Here is a 21,766-nt window from a genome sequence, read left to right on the forward strand (position 1 = left end):
CATCTTCTGCGCAGGATCAAGGGAGAACAGAAGCTGGTAATCCTAGTTGCTCCAGCATGGCCCAGGAGATCTTGGTATGTGGAGATCATGAGGATGGCAGTGGAAGGTCCTTGGACTCTTCCGTCCTGTCCAGATCTGCTTTCACAAGGGCCACAATTCAACCCTGCCTTACAAACGCTAAGTTTGATGGCTTGGCTGTTGAAACCCTTGTTCTAAAAGAGCAGGGACATTCAGGCTCAGTACTAACTACCCTGTTGAATGGTAGGAAGCCAGCCTCTAAAGTTATCTTGTATAGGGTCTGGAAGGACTATGTGGCCTGGTGTGACGACAAGGGCTGGCATCCTTGCAAATATGACATAGGAAGGAATCTCGCTTTCCTACAGTTGGGAGTAGAGATGAAGCTAGCCTTCAGCACTATCAAAGGTCAGATCTCAGCCTCATCTGTTTTTCCCTAAGGCCGCTTGCCTTACATTCCTTGGTTTGGGCCTTTATTCAGGGGGTGACATGGATAAATCCCCCAGTTAGGTCACCTCTGTGTCCATGAGATCTGAATCTAGTCCTGTCGGTTCTCCAGGAACCCCCCTTTGAGCCAATGGAGGAGGCTTCATTGCTCCTTGTAACAAAGAAATTCGTTTTTCTAGTGGTAGTCACCTCCAAAAGAAGGGTTTCTGAATTGGCAGCTTTTCTTGTAAAGAGCCATTCTTGGTGGTTCATAAGGACAAGGTGGTATTACGCCTCATGCGTCTTTTTTGCCAAAGGTAGATTCTGGTTTTTATTTGAACCAGGATATTTCCTTACCTTAATTTTTCCATGTTCTGCAGAGGAAGAATTTTTGCACTCTCTAGCTGTAGATGAAGGCTACGGCCCAGTTTTGAAAATCTGACGCTTTGTTTGTATTACCAGAAGGCCCCAGAAAGGGGCAGGCAGTGTCAAAGTCCACCCTTTTTTGTTGGATTCGTCAAGTTATTACTCAGGCTCATGAGTTAAAGGGGAAGATTCCACCTTTTCGTCCTAGAGCGCACTCTACCAGAGCAGTTAGTGCTTCTTGGGCAGTTCATCACCAAGCCTCTGTGGCTCAGGTTTGCAAGGCCGCAACATGGGCATCAGTGCATATATTCACAAAATTCTACCAAGTCGAATTAGGTCAGCAAGAGGATGCCGCCTTTGGGCGCAGTGTTCTGCAAGCGGCAGTATAGATCCTCACATCTGACAGTGGTTTTGCTTGCTTGTGTGTCTCCCTCCCCTTTAGAAGGCATTGCTATGGGAGATCCCATACAGTAATTACTGTGGTGCTCTGTGTTCCGTGATGTACAATAAAGAAAATAGGATTTTTATAACAGCTTACCAGTAAAATCCTTTTCTTGGAGTACATCACGGAACACAGAGGTCCCTCCCCTCTTATTTGGCATATTTATATATTGCTTTGCTACAAAACTGAGGTGCTCCCGGTATGGGAGGGGTTATATAGGAGGGGGGACTTCCTGTCTTGATCATTACTCTGCCTTTCAACCCCAATGAACTGTCCCAGCCCCTCTGGCACACCTAGCAATGTGATTAATGGAATAACTCGGCAGGAATACACAACACAGTTCTTCTTGTAGTTTACTTGAAGAAAAGTAAAATTCAGGTTAACATTAGTCAGCCAGGACCTGTGTAAGTACCCAGGACTTGGTTGAACAGTTTAAAGAAAACAGTCAGCAACACTATGCAAACAACGAAAGCAATAGGTAACAATATGTACAGATTAAAGAGACTCCCAATAACTTTTGGTGTGTGTGGGATGCTGTGGCTAAAGGGGAACCCCAGGCCGGCCTACGATGCTTCTAGTACACACCCAGTGAAATGATCTCAATACCCGTGGTGCGTCCCATTTAAAAACAACCGCGGTAATGTCCTGGAGGCAAAGCTTTACGTTTTATTATCTTCGGCGGCAATGTAGGAGCTCTGTGGACAATATTTGGATGTGGTATTCTATGAAAAGCATTAAAGGTTCCTGGGCAAAGCTCTCTCACCAAATCCTGTACACAGTCAGCGGTCCTCCCCTGAGCAATCGATTGATCAATCTTAGATGCAGGTGTGCCGCAGTCCTTGAGCTGTTGCAGGGTGTCCTTCTTTAGCATGGACAGGTGCTCTTCTGATGGGGTTTAGGCAAAAAGAGGCTCTGGCTTAGTTCCTCCATTTTTTTTTTTATCTCCTCCGCACAGTCCTTTGCTGCTGTCTGTTGATTGGCTCAGGCTCAGGCTCTTCCAATAGAGAGTTTACAGACAATCTCCAATAGGGAGTTTACAGACAGGCAGTTCTGAGGGTCTGCGTGTGAAGAGAGAAAGGGGAGGTGAAAAAGCCCATGCTGCTGCAGCAGACAGCTGTCCCCTAATAGATTAGATCAGTCTGGAAAAGTACCTGCCAACACTGTATCCTGGCCTAGGCCAACAAGGCCCAGGCCTAGGGCAGCACTTTGCAGGGGGGCAGCATGGAAAGACTCCCCGCTGGCTTGCGCTACACTGTTCTAATTTTGACTGTCCCATCATCCTGGACCACAAACCTTCCTCACTGTGCTATATGTTTTCTGCTGTACCATTGGCATGGTTGTATCTTCTTAGTCCTCTCCATAAAATTATTCAGATATTTGTGCTTAAAGTAGAACTATGGGCAACACTTTTTTTTTCCATTTTGGATAGGGTGGGTAGGGAGGGTTATAGCCTCTGTCAGTTTATTTTTGACTATCCCTGTCACATTGCAAATATTTCCCTTCACTTCCTGCCCCATAGCCAAACAGGAGGTGAGAGGACATCTATGCCAATTAAGGTAATTCATTGGGTTTTAAACAAAAAGGGGTGTGGCCTTGACAGGAAGGGGTGGGTCATATTAAAATTAGAGGGTGCATGAGTTTAATCAGGCCTAGGGTAGCACAAAACCTAAATACACTACTGGGTTCTGATTAGTTGATCGGAGGGCCCGATTTGGGGTGAAGTGTTTTATTTTCTCACATAAGTATTGGGGCGCATTTCCTTGCGTGCATTTGTGGGTGAGGCAGAGGGTCTTGAATGTCACCTGATCCTTTACGGCTAGCCTTGGAGGGTCCTCATGACCTGGGATATTGGTTCCCATGTTTTTTTACCCGTTACCAGTCTGGCTGCAGTGTTCTGGACGACTTGTAGACGAGAAATCTGGTATTTCGGTAGTCCTAGGTAGAGGGAATTTGCATAGTAAAGTCTGGAATTGATTAGTGTTCCAACTACTACTGTTGTGTCTTCCCCGGGGATGAGTCTACGCAGCAAGAGGAGAAGATAGTGAGATCTGCTGACCACCGATCCTATTTGTGCATCCATAGACATGTCTGAGTCAAAAGAACTGGAGGAACTGATTAAGCAACTGATACTGGATAATACACAAGCACAGGCCCACCAGAAGCAGGTCCTGGCACAGACAGTCGCTGCTCGACAAGAGACAAACTGCTTACTGGTTGAACAGTCAGTGGGGTTTACAGAAGGCAGTGACCCATCAGGCTGGGAGGGTGGGAAATGGCTCCGGTGAAAAGAGTGGACCCGCAGAAATCAGTGCAGTAGACCATGAAAAAAAAAAGACAGCCACAGATAATGTTGAAGCTTCTATGACAATGTCTGAGTGGATTGCAACAAGGGTGTCAGGAACCAGGAATCAGACTGAGACAGAAAATGCAGTAAAAAAATATCACACCTTTAATGTAATAGACACAAATAGTACAGATCAGGAACATAGTCAAAACATAAGCCAGGGTTTGGAAGCCAAAACCGGTAATCAGACGAGCGGGTAATCAGGAAGCCAGAGATCAGCGTAGTCGGAAGCCAAAAGGGACGTCAGCCGGGCAAAGTCTTTAACAGGAACTCAGCAGAGACATTCAGGATATGTTCAATAAGGCAAAGGCACAAAAGACATGAACAAGGCAGTATAAATAGCCAGAAGGGTCTGGCTGTAGGCTGGACGGATGAGGCAGGTAATGGTAACCAGGTGAGCCACTGTGGAAACAATGAGTGGCTGGTAATTAACCGACAGCTGAGCAGCCTTGAGCACTGAGAAGAGAGCTTCTAGAAGCCCAGCCCTGACAAAGGGAAGGTCTGCCTGAGAAAGAATGGGTGGATGTACTGGCCCCTTTCCTGACTGCAGATCCTCAACTGGGGAATTGTGATTTGGTCTCAGAGTCAGCATGGGACTATACTAGGGTTGTCACCTCATCCATTTAAACCTGAACACATATGAATTACACAGGTTCTGAGGCACCAAGTGAGTTTAATTACCTCCTTAATCAGCCACAGAACCTGTGTCATTAATATGTGTTCCGTTTTAAAGGGATGAGGGGACAACCCTACATTATACATTGCTAAAGGCAGAAATACTAGCCAGGCTGGGAGTGACTGTTGCTTTGAGGGCGAGCCGAGTTCATGGCTGGCGCTTTGACAGGGCTAAGCCTGCCTGTGTGCGGCTGTATCATCTAATGCAGGGGGGTCTCCAAACTTTTCAAACAAAGGACCAGTTTTATTGTCCTACAGACTTTAGGGGGGCCGGATTGTGACTGGCAGGAGCAGAAAATGTCCCAGGCCCGGCATCAGTGAGAATAAATATGGCCTCAGGGTTGGTGGTCAATAGGAGGAGGAGTACTGCCCCTATTAGTAAGAGGAATAGAATCCCATGATTGGGTTTGGTGGAAGAAATAGTGCCCCATTGTTGGTGTCAGTGGGAGGAATAGTCCCCCAAGGGCAGGAGAAAGGCTAGCAAAGGGTCAAATTTGTCCATAAGGCCGAAGTTTGGAGACCCCTGATCTAATGAACCTGTTCCAGGAGGTCAGGACTCTGTGCAGGCCATAGAAGTTCCTCTACCCCAAACTCACTCATCCATGTCTTTATGGACCTTGCTTTGTGCATTGGTCCAAATCATTTGGTGGTATGGTGGTGGTATGGTGTGGGGTTGTTTTTCAGGGGTTGGGCTTGGCCTCTTAGTTCCAGTGAAGGAAACTCTTAAGACATCAGAATACCAAGACATTTTGGACAATTTCATGCTCCCAACTATGTGGGAACAGTTTGGGGAAGGCCCCTTCCTATTCCAACATGACTGCCCACCAGTGCACAAAGCAAGGTCCATAAAGACATAGATGAGCGAGTTTTTGTTGTGGAGGAATTTGACTGGCCTGTGCAGAGTCCTGACCTCAACCCTATAGAACACCTTTGGGATGAATTAGAGTGGAGATTGCGAGTCAGGCCTTCTCATCCAACATCAGTGCCTGACCTCACAAATGCGCCTCTGGAAGAATGGTAAAACATTCCCATAGACACCCTCCTAAACCTTGTGGACAGCCTTCCTAGAAGAGTTGACGCTGTTATAGCTGCAAAGGGCGGGCCAACTTAATATTAAAAGACATCTACCAGCCTCTCTGACCAGCTGCTTAATAAACAAGTCCCCGCCCTCTACTATTAACCCGCTCCTAAACCTGCACCAGGCTGACTCGTCTACAACAGAGCTCTTCCTACTATGACCCTCCAGATGTTCTGGAACTACAATTCCCACCATGCCTAGTCATGTCTGTGAATGTCAGAGTATTACAATGCCTCATGGGACGTGTAGTTCTGAAACAGCTGGAGAGCCGAAGTCTGGAAATCCCTGATCTACAACATCAATAAGGAAGCTCACTCATATCAATTCTCTGGTGTTGCAAAAGGTTTCCTTTCTTAGTGAAAGATTTCCCGCACTCTTATGGATGCTCACCTGCGTGAATTCTAAGATGTTTAACAAAATTTACTTTCTGATTGAAAGATTTCCCGCACTCTGAACATGAATAAGGACGCTCACCTGTGTGAATGCTTTGATGTTTAACAAGGTTTCCTTTTTCAGGGAAAGATTTCCCGCACTCTGAACATGAATAAGGACGCTCACCTGTGTGAATTCTAAAATGTTTAACAAGGGCTGCTTTATGAGTGAAAGATTTCCCGCAAACTGAACAAGGGAAAGGACGCTCACTTGAGTGAACGCTGTGGTGCTGAATAAGATTTCCTTTCAGTGTGAAAGATTTCCCGCACTCTGAACATGAATAAGGACGCTCACCTGTATGAATTCTAAAATGTTTAACAAGTTCTGCTTTGCCGGTGAAAGATTTCCCGCACTCTGAACAAGGGAAAGGACGTTCACCCGTGTGAACTCTCTGGTGCTGAATAAGTGTTCCCTTCTGAGTGAAAGATTTCCCGCACTCTGAACATGAATAGGGATGCTCGCCTGTGTGAATTCTTTGATGTTTAACAAGGTTTCCTTTTTCAGGGAAAGATTTCCCGCACTCTGAACATGAATAAGAATGCTCACCTGTGTGAAGTTTCTGGTGTCTAGTAAGTGCTCCCTTATAGGTGAAAGATTTCCCGCACTCTGAACATGAATAAGGACGCTCACCTGTGTGAATTCTTTGATGTTTAACAAGGATTCCTTTTTCAGGGAAAGATTTCCCGCACTCTGAACATGAATAAGGACGCTCACTCATGTGAACTCTCTGGTGTTGAATAAGATTTCCTTTCCGAGTGAAAGATTTCCCACACTGTGAACAAAGGAAAGGACGCTCACCCGTGTGAACGCTCAGGTGCTGAATAAGGTTACCCTTTTGAGTGAAAGATTTCCCGCACTCTGAACATGAGAATAGATGGTCACCTCGGTGATCTCCTTCATGGGGTGAGGAAGATTCCTCGGGATTGGAAGGATCGGTTGATCTATCTGCAGTGTGAGATCTTACATGGATATTTACAATCATAGTATGTGATTGATGAGAAGATTCCCCCTGATCAGAGGGATCCATTGATGTCTCCGGACAGGAAGGTCTGTAATGTATATTTTGTGTATTTGGATTTCCTCCTGGAGGATCCTGTGTGAGGACATTATCTTCTGACTTACAATCAGCAGATAATAGATGATGTCTCTCCGAGGAATTCCTCACATCACATCCATCTGTTGGAAAGAAGGAAAAAAATATATAAAAATTTTTTAGTAGATGACAAATAACTGGAGTTTTAGCTCCTCCCCCGCCCGTCGGTGGAATACGTGGAAATGCCGATCTCACAGCTGGGCTCCTGTTCTCCCTCCAAAATCAATCAGAAAAATCTTCACACCGAGTCCATATATGATCTGCTAATTCTAGAATAATAAATAGTTATGACTGAGGCTTCATTATCCAAAACGCGTTAGTGGATTGTTACTACATCGGATTGGCTGGATTTTATATGATGAAGAGTTTGCAGATTATGGAAAACAAAACCTTCCTCCAAAATTTACAATGCTGGTGTCCTAGGGTGGCACCATCCCTCCTCCATCAGTGTGGAGACAACCTAAGCTGTTAGTGCAATGGTTTATTAAAGGGTTAGATCACCTCTACAGAAGAACTGTAAAGCTAAACTAACACCAGATCCCCTCCCCCCCCCCTTGAACCCGCTTTACATGTGATGGCGCTGACCAATCAGAATCCATCTGGTCCATCCTGGCAGCTCAGTATGGAGAAGACAGAGCAGTGGGGTATTTCATATCCCCTGACCATTGGAGTGGTGAGAGAGTCCTGATAGTAGAGGATGGCTGACGGTAAGTACAGTGAGGACCGGGGGTGGGGGGTGAAGGGGGTCCGGTGTTCGTTCACCTTTACAGTTTTTCTGTATTAGGCAAACTAACCCTTTAATGTGACTTTAGGGGACTGTTTGACCAGTGATGTCTCATATGCCTTCCATTGAAGGTAATGAACTTTTTCCCCTCAACCACAGCAACCCGGGAAAGTGACAGCCGGACCCGGATGTGATGTCATCCACATACAGTGTATCTGGAAAGAATTCACAGCGCTTCCAGGTTCTTACCAGGAAAGGGAGATCAGTGAATTAACATTCAATCACTCCCCCCTATGCGGCGACACCCACCATGGAGGTCCTGGACCCACAAGTGGGGTGAAACATGGCAGGGGTGTACGTGGGGAGAGAGGTGGTGTAGAAGTTATACAGCCACCTGATCACTTCCTCCTGACAGCCAACAGTCGGCTTGTCAGTGCTTAAAACCATCTGCTGCTGCTGCTGACGTATATCATATATTAGTGGCAAAGAAAGGGTTAAAGGAGGCGGTACTCTGTATATATACACCTAAATACACTGGTGTACCAGTATCTGTGACAACTCTGTATAAACTATTAATAGATATAGACTCCCTTGTCTAAATCACTGTCGCTATCACTACTCCTGTCAGCCTTGTAACAGAAGGAAGGAGCCCCCATTCCCTAAAGTAAACCATTGTGCCCAGGGCAGCCACCCCTTGTCCTGGCCCTGCTTGGAACCCATCCAGGGGTCCCGCTAAGGGAAAAAGCCACCAAAAAACTCAGTTCAGCTCTTGACAGCGTCCTCACTGATCACCTCCCATACAGGAACAGACCACGAGGTCCGATCCGGTTCAGAATCAGGAAGTGACACATGCAGGGGAAGGAACATCACAGCACCAAGTGGTAACTCTTACCACACCACACATTAACCCTTTAGTAGGCAAACACATATTTAACCTTTTAGAACCTTCCTATAGGATGATATGAAGATCTGATAATTATCTAACATTTTTTTTACACTACAATCCTTATACTTAGAAGTAAAATGAGACTTTGACCTGTTTTTTCCACAATGTCTGTTACCTACTTGTGTCACAAGGTAGAGAAATGTCCTCCTGTTCACTTTTCATAATCATCCCAACCTCCTCCGTGAATGGCTGATCACCCCCCACATACGTCTCTACTTCTTCATCTTTAACCTCAGCTTTTATATTAATCCGTTCTTCACCCTACACCAAGGACACAAATGAAACGTAATTCAGTATGTACCCTCCGTTGGAAGAACACAAGGAGGAAGAGGACCCACAATGTGTCTGGGCTTAAGACCCACAGTGGAAAGTAAAAAAAAAAATGGGGGTGAAAAATGTAGGGCACTCAAAGTAGCTAGAAACGGGATGGGGTTGTGGGTAACAAAGGCTGCACTTCAGATGTCAAAGAAAAACAAGAGACTACACAGAACAACGTCATCTCATGGCTTAGAATATATATTTAGGTCTAGATGCCCCCTACCTGATGGTGAGGGATGGTGTGATCCTCCTGTGTGGAATCCCGGGAACACAGAGGAGGGGGGAATCTCTCACCCTACACCCCAAAGATGAAAGAACAATATATAAATAGAGCAAGAGATTTAATAGAAAAATATCATCTCATAGCTTAGAATACTTTTATGTTGTAATTGCTCAGTCCCATCTACCTGATGATGGTGGGGGATGGTGTGATCCTCCTGTGTGGAATCCCGGGAATACAGAGGATCACCCTCTACCATAGACTGCTGATCCCCGGACTTCTCTTCTTCTTCTACTTCTACTTTAACCTCAACTTTGATGTATTTTAGTTCTTCACCCTAAACCCCAAATATGATAAAACAGATTTAAAAAAGGAAACAAGATTAAATAGAAGATTGTTATTTCGAAGCGTAGAATTCTACAACATATTTGACTTCTAATTGCTCAGTCCCACCTACCTGATGATGGTGGGGGATGGTGTAATCTTCCTGTGTGGAATCCCAGGAATACAGAGGATGGGGACATCTCTCTGTTGGGTTCCCATTACTGGATCCATCTGTAGGAAACACACACACTGACTGAATACATTATTTCTATGGGCCAGATTCACGTAGCCCGGGCGCAACTTAACTTTTCCGATTTAAGTTACACCGCCGCAATTTTTCCAAGTTAGTGCCCGATCCACAAAGCACTTACCTGGAAATTTGCGGCGGTGTATCCTAAATCCGGCGGCGCAAGGCGGGCCAATTCAAATGGGGCGAGTCCCATTTAAATTAGGCGCGCTCCCGCGCCGGACGTACTGCATATTCTCCCGACGCAAATTTCCCAACGTGCTTTGCGCGAAGTTACGATGCGCCGAGGTTTTGTGAATCGCGACGGGAAAAAAAAGTTGCGTCGGGAAAAAAAATTTTTTTAAAAAATTTGACAGCGACGCGGGAAAGACGGGTACACTTTTACATGGTGTACCCTATCTTTGCGACGGCAAACTAACACTTACGGCGACTTAACGAAGGGAAAAAGCTTCGTGGATCTCCGTAAGTGCTAATTTGCATACCCAACGCTGGTTTACGACGAAAACTCCCCCCAGCGGCGGCCGCGGTACTGCATCCTAAGATCCGACAGTGTAAGTCCATTACACCTGTCGGATCTTAGGGCTAGCTATGCGTAACTGATTCTATGAATCAGTCGCATAGTTAGAAACAGAGATACGACGGCGTATCAGTAGATACGCCGTCGTATCTCGTTTGTGAATCTGGCCCTATGTGTTTATCAGATGATGGGGGATCTAGGTGGATCCTCCGTACTGCTCTCTCCTTTACAATAAAGTTTCCTCTTACCCGGTGATGTGAGGGGCGGCTGATTCTCCATCATGACGTCCTTGTAGAGATTCTTGTGTCCTTCTAAATAAATTAATGTTATTACTTCCTCTGCTGCCAGTTCAAACAATGTTTTCTTTTTATTTCCTTACATCTCACCTCTCACCCAGGACGTCCTTTTTAGACCCCTACATCACTTCCTGTTAATCTATCACTTCCTGTCTGCACCTGACATCACTTCCTCTCCAGCTGTGTTTTCACTTCCTGTGTCTGTACATACAATCACACTCCTCCTGTCTCCATGTTCCACTCAATATAATAGGAAAAGATCTCCGTCTCTATATTTATTATGTGTCTGTTCTACAATCCAGCAACTCCAGATGCATAGTTGGATAAATAGCTCAATATTCACAATATATCTGGTTTATAATTCAGAAGCCCTGGATGGACAGTTGGATAAATGGCTCTATATTTAGGATGTATCTGATCTATAAACCAGAGGCTCTGGATTGGCAGTTGGATGAATTGATCTATATTTAGGATGTATCTGGTTTATAAACCAGAGGCTCTGGATGGACATTTGGATAAATGGCTCTATATTTAGGATGTATCTGATCTATAAACCAGAGGCTCTGGATTGGCAGTTGGATAAATGGCTCTATATTTAGGATGTATCTGGTTTATAAACCAGAGGCTCTGGATGGACAGTTGGATAAATGGCTCTATATTTAGGATGTATCTGGTCTATAAACCAGAGGCTCTGGAAGGACAGTTGGATAAATGACTATATATTTAGGGCTAGATTCAGCAATGATTTACGCCGGCGTATCTATAGATATGCCCCGTAATTTCAAAGCTGCGCCGGCGTATCTTCTTTCTGTATTCAGAAAGCAAGATACTCTGAAATTAGGCTAAGATCTGACTGGCGTAAGTCTATGTTACATAGCAGCCATGTATAGTGTGTAGATGGAGATAGATTGAGCTAGATTAGGCATATATATATATATATATATATATAGTTGTTGAAATTTTAATAAGATGTATTTTATATATATTATCACAATGTCTCCCAGTGTTGGTTCTCCTGCCACGGACTGGGGCAGACTGACATTGATTAAGACCCTCTTTGGTAGTAGAAAGCTTCTTGAGGATGCAGAGAAGTGTTTGCAGAGTGGGGATATGTCTGCCAGCAAAGGGCCCCTGTGCAATGCACAGACGATCGTCTGGGGGGATGTTTTCACTCTGCAAACATTATCGGTTATGGGGGGGATGTACACTCGTGTGTCTCTGTGTCTGAACAACACGTAGGAAGGCTATGGCTTGTTCCTGCAGATAATCTTCCATCCTCAGGTATGGTAGTATAATCCGGGTATGTGTTGTTCTCTGAACAATGCAGAATAAGGATTCATGCCAATGGTGAAAAGCAGACTTTGAGTGCGTTATGGTCGGGGACAGCGCCCATGATTTTAAAGCCAGCCATGCGGTTTTCTTTGTCTCTTAGGAGAGCATGGCTTAAAAGGTACAGGGGGCCGGAAATAATACACACTGCCCCTGCCCAGACACACCCATAGACTCCCATAGTCATTGTTCATTGGTTGAGATTTTTATAACTCCTCCTGACTGAAGGAATGCCCGTGCTTGATTGGACGATTGTGAGGCTAACAAGCTCTATTGTTATATAAATAAAGATTTCTCTCATTAATCGGCAAGTCTGTCTGTGGAGCTAAGGTGACCAGATTTTAAAATTAAATCCAGGGACATTTTTTTTGTACTAGCAATGGCATCAATCAGCGACTCTCTGCCCACCCGTGTCCGCCTCACAGCCTGTCAAGTCTTACTCTCCGGGCCCCGGCTACTACTGGGTGGGGAGCGGAGGAAGATCACTCCGCCAGGGAAGGCAAGGAGATAAGCAGGCGGCTGGCCGGGACTTGAGCCAAGGCAGAAGAACATGTGAGTGGAGATGAATGGGCATGCGCCCGAAACTGAAGAAATATTTCATCCGCTCCGACCAGCACATGATCATCAGAAAGGGGCACAGATAATGGAAAAAATACATCCCCCTAAGCTAAATTCTGCACTGACTGTCTTTGAAATTGTCCCAGCCCCTGTTCAAATCCAATCCGGGGACAGACTTGGTACGGGGACAGTGTCCCCAATTCGGGGACTGTCCCCTGAAACCGGGGATGTGTGGTCACCCTACTTTGCAACCCCTTTAACTTGTAAACAAGTGTCAAAACTAGGCTTGGTCCTTAAGTGGTTTAGCTGCCCATGAAGATAAAGACTGTCGTTATTTTCTGTTTTGCTGAATAAAATGTATTTTAAGTTGATTGAACCATTTCCCAGCCGCCTGTTTACCCCTCGGATCCTGACAATTGTTGAAGATTATGGGATGTGGGTCAAACCCATGTCCTGGGTTAAAGCTGCCCAGGCTATAAAACCATCAGATAAAGCAATGGAGGAACTGATTAAGCAACTAATACTGGATAATACGCAAGCACAGGCCCACCAGGAGCAGGTCCTGGAACAGACAGTCGCTGCTCAACAAGAGACAAACTGCTCACTGGCTGAACAGATAGTGGGGTTTACAGAAGGCAGTGACCCATCAGGCTGGGAGGGTGGGAAATGGCTCCGGTGTAAAGAGTTGACCCATGGAAAGCAGTGCAGTGGACCATGCAAGAGATGACAGCCACAGATAATGTTGAAACTTCTATGGCAATGTCTGAGTGGATCGCAACAAGGGTGTCAGGAACCATGAATCAGACTGAGACAGAAAATGCAGTAATAAAATATCACACCTTTATTGTAATAGAAACAAATAGTACAGATCAGGAAAATAGTCAAAACATAAGCCAGGGTTCGGAAGCCAAAACCGGTAATCCGACGAGCCGGTAATCAGGAAGCCAGAGATCAGCGTTGTCGGAAGCCAAAGATCAGGAACCAGAAGGGACCTCAGCCGGGCAAAGTCTTTAACAGGAACTCAGCAGAGACACTCAGGATATGTTCAATAAGGCGAAGGCACATGAAAGACATGATCAAGTCAGTATAAATAGCCAGAAGGGGCTGGCTGTAGGCTGGACTGATGAGGCAGGTAATGGTAACCAGGTGAGCCACTGTGGAAACAATGAGTGACTGGTAATCAACCAACAGCAAAAGTGCCCCATTGTTGGTGTCAGTGGGAGGAATAGTCCCCAAAGGGCCGGAGAAAGGCTACCAAAGAGCCATATTTGTTCATCGGGCCGCAGTTTTGGAGGCACCTGTTCCAGGAGGTCAGGACAGTAAAGTTCCTCCACCCCGAACTTGCTCATCCATGTCTTTATAGACCTTGCTTTGTGCATTGGTCCAAATCATTTGGTGGAGGGGGGATTATGGTGTTTGGATGTTTTTCAGGGAATGGGCTTGGCCCCTTAGTTCTAGTGAAGGAAATTCTTAAGACATCAGCATACCAGACATTTTGTACAATTTCATGCTCCCAACGTTGTGGGAACAGTTTGGGGATGGCCCCTTCCTGTGCCAACTGCCCACCAGTGCACAAAGCAAGGTCCATAAAGACATGGATGAGCGAGTTTGGGGTGGAGGAACTTGACTGGCCTGTGCAGAGTCCTGACCTCAACCCGATAGAACACCTCTGGGATGAATTAGAGCGGAGATTGTGAGTCAGTCCAACATCAGTGCCTGACCTCACAAATGTGCTTCTGGAAGAATGGTCAAACATTCCAATATAGACACACTCCTAAACCTTGTGGACAGCCTTCCCAGAAGAGTTAAAGCTGTTATAGCTGCAAAGGGCGGGGCCAACTCAATATTGAACAGACATCCACCAGCCTCTCTGACCAGCTGCTTAATAAACAAGTCCCCGCCCTCTACTATTAACCCGCTCCTAAATCTGCACCAGGCTGACTCGTCTACAACAGAGCTCTTCATACTATGACCCTCCAGATGTTCAGGAACTACAATTCCCACCCTGCCAAGTCATGTCTGTGAATGTCAGAGTATTACAATGCCTCATGGGATGTGTAGTTCTGCAACAGCTGGAGGGCCGAAGCCTGGAGATCCCTGATCTACAACATCAATAAGGAAGCTCACTCATATCAATTCTCTGGTGTCATAAAAGGTTTCCTTTCCTAGTGAAAGATTTCCCGCACTCTGAACATGATTATGGACGCTCACCTGTGTGAATTCTAAAATGTTGAACAAGGTTTCTTTTTTTAGTGAAAGATTTCCCGCACTCTGAACATGAGTAAGGACGCTCACCTGTGTGAATTCTCTGATGGGTAACAAGGTTTCCTTTGCCAGTGAAAGATTTCCCGCACTCTGAACATGAATAAGGATGCTCACCTATGTGAATTCTCTGATGTGTAACAAGGACTCCTTTATCATTGAAAGATTTCCCACACTCTGAACATGAATAAGGACGTTCACCTGTATGAGTTCTTTTATGTCTAACAAGGGTTCCTTTTTCAGCAAAAGATTTCCCGCACTCTGAACATGAATATGGACGCTCGCCTGTATGAGTTCTAAGATGATTAAGAAGGTCTCCTTTGCCAGTGAAAGATTTCTCGCACCCTGAACATGAATAAGGACGCTCACCTGTGTGAATTCTCTGATGTGTAACAAGATGTGCTTTTTGAGTGAAAGATTTCTCGCACTCTGAACAAGGGAAAGGACGCTCACTCGTGTGAATTCTCTGGTGCCGAATAAGTTTTCCTTTATGATTGAATGATTTCCCGCACTCTGAACATGAATAAGGACGTTCACTCGTGTGAATTCTCTGGTGTTCAGCAAGTGCTCCTTTCTGAGTGAAAGATTTTCCGCACTCTGAACATGGATAAGGACGCTCACCTGTGTGAATTCTCTGATGTCTAACAAGGGTTGCTTTGACAGTGAATGTTTTCCCGCACTCTGAACATGAATAAGGATGTTCACCTGTGTGAATTTTCTGGTGACTAGTAAGTTCTCCCTTCTGAGTAAAACATTTCCCGCACTCTGAACATGAATAAGGATGTTCACCTGTGTGAATATTCTGATGTTTAACAAGGGTTCCTTTCTGAGTGAAAGATTTCCCGCACTCTGAACATGAATAAGGACGTTCACCTGTGTGAATTCTCTGGTGTTCAGCAAGTTTTCCTTTCCGAGGGAAGGATTTCCCGCACTCTGAACATGAGAATAGATTGTCACCTCGGTGATCTCCTTCATGGGGTGAGGATGATTCCTCGGGATTAGAAGGATCTGTTGATCTATCTGCAATGTGAGATCTTACATGGATATTTACAATCATAGTATGTGATTGATGAGAAGATTCCCCCTGATCAGAGGGATCCATTGATGTCTCCGGACAGGAAGGTCTGTGATGTATATTTTGTGTATTTGGATTTCCTCCTGGAGGATCCTGTGTGATGACATTATCTTCTGACTTACAATCAGCAGATAATAGAAGATGTCTCTCCGAGGAATTCCTCACATCACATCCATCTGTTGGAAAGAAATGGGAAAAAAAATATATATATAAAAAATCTCAGTAGATGACAAATAACTGGAGTTTTAGCCCCTCCCCCCATCGGTGGAATAAGTGGAAATGTCGATCTCACAGCTGGGCTTCTGTTCTCCCTCCGAAATCAATCAGAAAAGTCTTCACACCGAGTCCATATATGATCTGCTAATTCTAGGATAATAAATAGTTATGACTGAGGCTTCATTATCCAAAACGCGTTAGTGGATTGTTACTACATCGGATTGGCTGGATTTTATATGATGAAGAGTTTGCAGATCATATATGGACTCCAAGCTGAGTCAGCAAGAAAAAAAAAGTCACTTTGGTCTAACAGTCACCAAGTACAGAGAGGACCGGGGGTGAAGGGGGTCCGGTGTTCCCCCTTTACAGTTTTTCTGTATTAGGCAAACTAACCCTTTAATGTGACTTTAGGGGTCTGTTTGACCAGTGACGTCTCATCTGCCTTACATTGAAGGTAATGAAGTACATAATGCACTCTATTCGTCTTTTCCCTTCAACCACAGCAACCCGGGAAAGTGACAGCCGGACCCGGAAGTGATGTCACCCACATACAGTGTATCTGGAAAGTATTCACAGCGCTTCACTTTTTCCACATTTTGTTGTTATCTTACAGCCTTATTTCAAAATGGATTAAATATATTATTGATGCTTCACTGTAGGGATGGTATTGGCCAGGTGTTGAGCGGTGCTTGATTACCTCCAGACATGACGCTTGCCATTTAGGCCAAAGAGTCCAATCTATGTTTCATCAGACCATTTCGTTTCTCATGGGCAGACCCCTTTAGGTGCCTTTTGGCAAACACCACACGGGTTGTCATGTGCCGTTTACTGAGGAGTGGCTTCTGGCTGGCCACTCTACCATACAGGCCTGATTGGTGGAGTGCTGCATATATGGTTCTTCTTCTGGAAGGTTCTCCTCTCTCCACAGAGAAATTCTGGAGCTCTGTCAGTTACCATCGGGTTCTTGGTCACCTCCCTGACTAAGGCCCTTCTCCCCGATCGCTCAGTTTGGTGGCCCGCTCTAGGAAGAGTCCCGGTGGTTCCAAGTTTTTTCCATTTACGGATTGTAAAATCATGCAATATTATATATATACTAGCTGAATACCCGGCGTTGCCCGGTCTTCCTATCTTAACCTTTTGGGGAGGAAAATCATAGTAATATAAATATACCCATCTTTTATATAAGGGTGTAGGTAAGGGTTAATTTAACTGTCATATATTTTTATTTGGCATATAAGTAATATGTGTACCAGGTATTATTGAAATATCTCCAGGCGTACAGAAGTTATGTGGGAACATACATTTCCCATTGATTTGCATGGGACTTTAAACAAAAACCCCGACCCTCACAAATGGGGGTAGTTAAGGGATAAATTAACTATCCTATAGTTTAAGTGGACATATAAGTAACATGTGACCAAGTGTTATCGAAATATCTACAGCCGTTTGGAAGTTATGAAGTAACATGTATTTCCCATAGAGTTGAATGGGACTTTAAAGGAAAACCCCGACCATGGCAAATGGGTGTGGGTAAGGGTTAAACCACCTATCCTATGTTTGTTGCTGACATATAAGTAACATGTGTGCCAAGTTTCATGGTAATATCTTTAGCCGTTTGGACGTGATGCTGGAACATACATACACACACACGTTGAGTTTTATATATATAGAGATTATATATATATATATATATATATATATATATATATATATACACACACACACACATCTATGCTCTATATTGTAACCTATACTATATAACTATTGCATCTGTATTATGTGAATGAGTCCCTTGTTTGCGAATATATGATGGAGGCCACTGTGCTCATTGGGACCTTCAATGCTGCAGAAATGTTTCTGTACCCTTCCCCACATCTGTGCCTCCATACAATCCTGTCTCGGAGGTCTACAGACAATTCCTTGGACTTCATGGCTTGGTTTGTGCTCTGACATGCACTGTTACCTGTGGGACCTTCTATAGACAGGTGTGTGCCTCTCCAAATCATGATTTCAAACAAACTTCGTTCACGTCGTCATTTTGAGGAAAATAATGAATTGAATGAATTTTGAAATAAGGCTGTGACATAACAAAATGTGGAAAAAGTGAAGGGCTGTGAATACTTTCCAGATGCACTGTAGCTTCCAGGTTCTTATTAGGGAAGGGAGATCAGTGAATTAACATTTGTTCACTACCTACAGAACCTCTGTCACCGATCACCACCATTCTCTCTGCCCGGAACTGGAGGCTCCTTCTTATCACTCTTCACTCCATGACATCAAGACTTATCTGAATTGTACATTCTGTTCCCCAGTTCTCCCCAATACATTGTAAAGTCCCTTCTTTTCCAAAGTAACGCCAACTGTCACTCTTAAACAATAGGTTCTTTAATGCAATGGTTCTCAACCTCAGTCCTCAAGTACCCACAACGGGCCATGTTTTGGGAACTTTCCTTAGATAAAATATCTCTTATCAATACCATGTCATTGCTATTGATTTAAAACAGCTGTGCAAAGTAAAGGAAAACCTGAAATCTTGGCCCGTTGGGGGTACTTGAGGAGTGAGGTTGAGAACCATACATACAACATACAAGGATATACAATGTAATACTGACATAAAATCACACACATAGGTTGGACTTGTGTCTTTTTTCCACCTCGCCTACTATGTAACTATGTAATCACTACTTTAACTGAATAAAGTTATGTAGCGGCCTGCTCCTGTTGGGCTGGTGCTGCTTTAAATTTAGAAGGGACTCTGAGTGTTCGTTAACTGAGACACATATCATTATGGCTAAATTTGGCTTTTGTTTCAGCCGTGGCTGTGCTGAGAGTGACCGCTGTTGTTTGCCTGGGGTGTTGTTACCACCCAGGCCAAGGGTGGCAGCAGCTAAGTCAGGGTGATATTGGGTGTCTCCCCTCGGCAGCCAATCAGTGGGGGTTGATCGTCCTGCTGTGCATGCTGGGGAGGGGTACTTAAGGAACAGACGCCACGGAACCGAGTTTGTTGATCCTTGGTATGTCGTCCCACCACCTCGTGGCCCTCTTGGCCGGGGGCGCGTGCTCCCGCAATCCTGGCTCTGGGACCACGTTGGTCTGGGGTTGTGATCTGTTGAGTAGACCCAGTAAGCAGACTGGGTTTACGGTTTCAAGGTGATCCTGTGCTGTCCATCCTGGAGGGAGGAAGCCGCTTGATGAAGGACCTATCATGGAGAGGACCAAGCTTGAGGCTGGTATCTCAGGAGAGGCCTGCAAAGTTCATCGAAAGATGTACCATGTACTGAGAGGCTTGATGGTGATCGCCTATCAGACCTGAATTCTAAGGAATTAATCTGAAGAGATCCGGTGCTGAATCCTGTGCTAGGGGATTCCGGAACGAAAGTGTCTCATTTCAAAGGAAGGTCTGTGGCAGAGACTGTACTTTGTTCCGTGCGCCACTCCGGCTGCTAGGCCGGTGAGAGGGACCTATCCGAGTGCGCAATACCCACTCTGGCTAGAGTGGCGACAAAAGCTGTGTTGCTGGAAGCAGGAGTGTTTCTGGATTGAAGTTTTGCGCCTGAACCTGTATACTTGTTTACCCTTCCATCCCTTCAACCACTTCTTCTTTCCTTACCAAGTTCTACAAAAAAATATTAGAAAAAGAAGTGTAAAGTGTAGACATTGAACTTTCTCAACTCTCATCTACCACCCTGGACAGCGAGAAGAGAGAGGTAACATGCCGCCCAAAAAATATCCAGCAGCTCCTTTGGGGGTAGTGCTACAGTTATATTTACCGTTCTGTTCAGGTTCCATAGAAGTACATATGAGTGATATACAGAATCACAAGTGCATTTCCACTCTCTCTCTAATAACAATGTACAGGATTTGGCTGTGCGGCGTTGTTAAGAACTTTTTATAGCTTAGTTGCATCCCAGTAAATGGCATGAAAAGTCCAGTCCTTGGAACCAGTGCTGGGACAAGGTCTTCCAGTGCCCAGGGCAAAGATGCCAAACTGCACCCACTCCTCATTCATGATGTGCAAGTTTAGGGGATCCTACACCGTTCAGTCACTCCCTTGTCTAAATCACTGTCACTTTCACTACTCCTGTCAGCCTTGTAACAGAAGGGAGGAGCCCCCATCCCTACAGTAAACCATTGTGCCCAGGGCAGCCACACCTCCAGCCCACCCCTTGTCCCGGCCCTGCTTGGAACCCATCCAGGGGTCCCGCTAAGGGGAAACTCCACCACACAGTTCAGCTCTTTACAGCGTCCTCACTGATCACCTCCCATACAGGAACAGACCACGAGGTCCGATCCGGTTCAGAATCAGGAAGTGACACATACAGGGGAAGGAACATCACAGCACCAAGTGGTAACTCTTACCACACCACACATTAACCCTTTAGTAGGCAAACACATATTTAACCTTTTAGAACCTGCCTATAGGATGATATGAAGATCTGATAATTATCTAACTTCTTTTTTACACTACAATCCTTATACTTAGAAGTAAAATGAGACTTTGACCCGTTTTTTCCACAATGTCTGTTACCTACCTGTGTCACAAGGTAGAGAAATGTAATCCTGTTCACTTTTCATAATCATCCCAACCTCCTCTGTGATTGGCTGATCACCCCCCACATACGTCTCTACCTCTTCATCTTTAACCTCAGCTTTTATATTAATCCGTTCTTCACCCTACACCAAAAATAATAGAAAACATCAATTAAAGAGGAAGTAAACCCTCCCAAACAAACCTGAAAAACAATAAACCCTGCAAGACAAAGGCATAATCAGCTAAAATGCATAGCATACTAGCTGATTATGTATTACTTACCTCCGATCGAGGCCCCTGCAGCAGTCCACGTCTCCCCCTCTGGCCGCCGACATGTTGTCCCGGAGTGACTTCCGGGTATCGCGGCTCTGGCGCTGTGACTGGCCAGAGCCGCGATGATGTCACTCCCACGCATGTGCACGGGAACGGCACAGTACAACTGAAGCAACGGCACATAGTCGACACATAGTAACAAAACTGCACTTCAGATGTCAAAGTAAAATAAGAGACGACACAGAATAAGGTCATCTCATATCTTAGAATACATATTTGCCTACCTGATGATGGTGAGGGATGGTGTGATCCCAGGAACACAGAGCAGGGGGAGATATTTCACCCTTAACCCCAATGATGAAAGAAAAATAGAGCAGGGGATTGAATAGAAAAATATCATCCAATGGCTTAGAATACTTTTGAATTCTAATTGCTCAGTCCCACCTACCTGATGATGGTGAGGGATAGTGTGATCTTCCTGTGTGGAATCCTGGGAATAAAGAGGATCACCCTCTACCATAGACTGCTGATCCCTGGACTTCTCTTCTTTTTCTACTTTAACCTCAACTTTGATGTCTTTCAGTTCATCACCCTAAACACCAAATATGACAAAACGGATTTATAAAAGGAAACAAGAGATGAAACAAAAGACTGTTATTTGGAAGCGAAGAATCCTACAACATATTTGAGTTCTAGTTGCTCAGTCCCACCTACCTGATGAGGGTGAGGGATGGTGTGACCTTCCTGTGTGGAATCCCGGGAATACAGAGGACGGGGACATCTCTCTGGTGGGTTCCCATTACTGGATCCATCTGTAGGAAACACACACACTGACTGAATACATTGCTTTTATGTGTTTATCAGATGATGGGGGATCTAGGTGGACCCTCCGTACTGCTCTCTCCTTTACAATAAAGTCTCCTCTTACCTGGTGATGTGAGGGTCAGCTGATTCTCCATCATGACGTCCTTGTAGAGATCCTTGTGTTCTAATTAAATTATAATATGATTACCTCCTCTGCTGCCAATACCAACAACGTCTTATTTTTTTCCTTCCTTG

General features: G+C 45.0%; 1 protein-coding gene and 1 pseudogene across 1 annotated transcript in view; one reads left to right on the forward strand and one right to left on the reverse strand.

Annotated features, from left to right (window-relative positions):
- The window catches only part of LOC120910546 (zinc finger protein 850-like), a 1,103,195-nt gene that overhangs the window by 554,476 nt on the left and 526,953 nt on the right, over positions 1–21,766 (forward strand).
- LOC120910194 lies at positions 5,356–21,312 on the reverse strand (annotated as a pseudogene).

This window comes from Rana temporaria, chromosome 8 (assembly GCF_905171775.1).
Source record: "Rana temporaria chromosome 8, aRanTem1.1, whole genome shotgun sequence".
NCBI lineage: Eukaryota > Metazoa > Chordata > Amphibia > Anura > Ranidae > Rana > Rana temporaria.